The sequence below is a fragment of the Haplochromis burtoni genome, unplaced genomic scaffold (genome assembly GCF_018398535.1).
Source record: "Haplochromis burtoni strain Fernald_Lab_line unplaced genomic scaffold, NCSU_Asbu1 Contig_1582, whole genome shotgun sequence".
In the NCBI taxonomy this organism is placed as follows: domain Eukaryota; kingdom Metazoa; phylum Chordata; class Actinopteri; order Cichliformes; family Cichlidae; genus Haplochromis; species Haplochromis burtoni.
This window is the reverse complement of record NW_024583943.1, coordinates 9,072-12,505: the sequence shown is the minus strand read 5'-3', so window position 1 is coordinate 12,505 and position 3,434 is coordinate 9,072.

The following is a 3,434-nucleotide window of genomic DNA, read 5'->3' as shown; positions in this document are numbered from 1 at the left end:
AAAGTCTTGAAAAATAAGATCTCATCACATCTTAAAGAACTTAGTATCACATTATCCCAACAGAATACTTTGCTCTAAAACTGCAGGCTCACTTGTAGTTCCTAGAGTTTCCAAAAGTAAAACTAGAGCCAGCCTCAGGTTATCAGGACCCCTCCTGTGTAACAGCTCCCAGTTTGGATTTGGAAGACAGGCACCCACGCAATATTTAAGATTATTGAAACTTTGAAACGTTATGACTGGATTGGGTGACCCTGAGCTTTGTTGAAGGACTTTCTAAGATCCACTGAGCATTTTTTGTCTTTTTTCACCCCCATGCATCTATATGTCACTACTGCATGTCATTATATTTAATATTCTCTCTCTAGTAGTTTGTGTCTTCATGCATGCTCTATCATCCAGGAAAGGAAATCCCAACAGTTGATTCTGTTTCTCTGGACATAGTGTTTTCAGTGGAAGCAGAATCAACTTTTCGGGATCTAGTATTTTGTGTTTTTGTCATTGTCTCTCTATGCTCTCCTGTTTCCTCTTCTCTTCCCACCCTCTCATCTGGTCTCAGCAGATGGCTGCCCCTCTCTGATCCTACTTCTACCAGCGAACTCTTCCAGTTAAGAGAGAGATTGTTCTCCCCGCCATTGCCAAGTGATTTCTCATAGAGGATCATTTGATTGTTGGGATTTTCTGTCTAATGCTGTATTGTATTTACCTTACAATACAAATAACTTTCAGGCTGTTGTTGTGAATCTGCTTTATAAAAGTAAAGTTTAAATGAACTGTATATTTAAGAGTGACAAGCTCAAGACAGCACGGTGGCACGGTGGTTAGCACTGTTGCCAGCACTGATGGATGGAAGCTCAAGACAAAGAGTCAGTTAAAGGCTCGTGGTTTGCTCAACAGTGTATCTGTGTGATAGGTATGCTGGGTGTAAAGTATGAAAAGCACATTTGCGAGTGAGTTGGTGATAGAATAGTGTAAAGCACCTTGACTGCTTCATAAGACTAGAAAAGCACAAGAGAAATGTAGTCCATATACAAATCAATACAAGCGGCAAATTGTTCCTCCCACATATAAATTAGATATGCTATTCACAATCCTGACCTCCACACATAGCTCTCCCCCTCACTACATAAAGGGCAAAATGCACAATTATAAAAAGATGGCACTGAATGTAAATCACATGATCATTAAATATTACAAATATACATAGATTTACTAGCAGTAAGTCAGATTAAAAGACAAATATAAAAAAGATAGAGAAAATCCTATTTACAGTGCTACACCTTAACCATCTTACAGGGCATACTCTGTATTATTCAAACTGGTTTAAATAAGGGCACATGACAGTGGGGTTAACTGAAGTGTGGCTATAGACACAATTTTGTAAGCACAGTTTGAGTCCTTGATCTCATTGCACTCTGCTGACACAAATGCCTTTGACACTACAGAGAATCACTGACTAGCAAGAATTGACCAAAATAATATATGGAATGGAGACATGTTGTCATTTTCAAAGGCTCAGCTTCTTGTTCCACCTACTTAAGCATGCATGGTCAAGCAGCAGCAGAGCCTGCTCATTTGTGTCATTAGTGGAGAAGACAGAGAGAACTATGACTCTCCTGAAAACCCTGCCCTTGCCCAATTCTCAGGGCAGGACTGAATGAAAGGCGACCATATTGAAACCCTGCTTCTGATTGATTTTCTGTATCAAACATTAAAATATGTTGTAAAGAGAGAGCTCTAAGAGGTTTTTTTTTGTGTCATGTCTTTAACATAACAAGTCCCTGCATGTGAAGTGATCTTTACAAGCTGTTACATTTCACCTTCATTATATCTTGCTCCAGCTTGAGGAGGTGGTAAATAAACAACTTGTTGCAAAATGTTTTAATGAGCGGTGAGCGGATTGTGGAACGGATTTGAATTAATCATCGCACAATTACATTTCTCTTCTCTAATTTATATATTTTTTTATTTGTATATTAGTATGATTATTATTATTACCAGTTTATTTGTTTTTGTAATTATGAGTGTATATTCTAACCATTTGCACCATTCTTCATGTAATCGTACCTTACAGTCGGAGAAATATATAGAAAATAAAATTGAAAAAATTGCAAACTGTATATATTGTGAATTTTAAATTAGTCATGGTAACAATTCAACAAGCCTGAACCTGCCAGGTGCCCTCAAATGTTAATCTGTAAACTTTGAAGTCAAGGTTGGAAGTAAATCTGTGTGCACAGATGTAATAAATAGGATGCAGGGTTTTCTTTGAAGGCACTCCAGATGTCTTTTTATATCAATCTTACACTGGTTTTGAGGTAGCCTTCTTTCATGTCAAAACCTCATAGCAAAAAGGCCATGGCTTCAGCATTCATTATAGATAGCTCTTGAGAAAATTCTCATGAATAAAATAGCAGCTTGTACTTGAAGAAAACTTTTAACTTGTGGTTGATGCACAAAGATATGATTCACCTGTGGCTCACTACACTAATTAAGAAGCTAATAATAATCATAATAATAATAATATTTATAATATGTGTTTGAATGTGTATATGTGGCCGAAACTAAGAAACATGTTGCTTCTTGAACATTTGTTAAGATTTGTCTATTAGTGTACAGTGATGCTTTCTATTAGTGCTGGTTCTTGACCATGTATCACTGCAACAGCACACACACACACACACACACACACATACTGCAGCAGAGGATTTGCATATATACTCTATAAAATAAAATTCTGCTTGTGTGAAGAAACACTGTAAAAGAGTCCATTTATAGCTCTACACATGGCTGATCTAAGCATCGGCTACTACCACTCTACATCCCAGGAGCTATTTTTGTCTGATGAATAGTCACAGCAGCTACTGCCAGCTCGACCTCCTTTGTCCTCAATTGACACAGTTCCTGTCCAGGTTCTACATTACATTTAGCACTGACTGTAAACTACAATGTAGTTCATGTAATTTTACATGGGATATGCAGTGATATCTGCTCTAATGCATGATAAAGAATTTCACTACAACTAGCTTGCAGTAGTATATAAACAAATATAGTTTGTAAGATTGACGCATACTGTGTTACATGGACATATAAACTGCTACTATATATCACATATATGGCAATATATGTGATGCAACAACATTCTGGAAATATATCTGTGGAATGGTTATTTCTATGGGAGTTGAGGTCTAGATAAGTCCTCTGTGGCCTGCATTATGTAGAATGTTCTGTATACTCAGGGTACCCAAGTGAATGCATGTGGCAGGAAAAGATCAGTATATTAGTTTATGCAGGGTATATCAAAAAGAATCCAATATCAAAAGGCTATAGGTTTTTTTTTAGTAATGGACATAAAGACTGGCACTAAATTTTAAAATACAAGTTTGAGTATAAAGTTATAAAGTATATAAACTTACAATGTTTAGAAATGCTCAGTG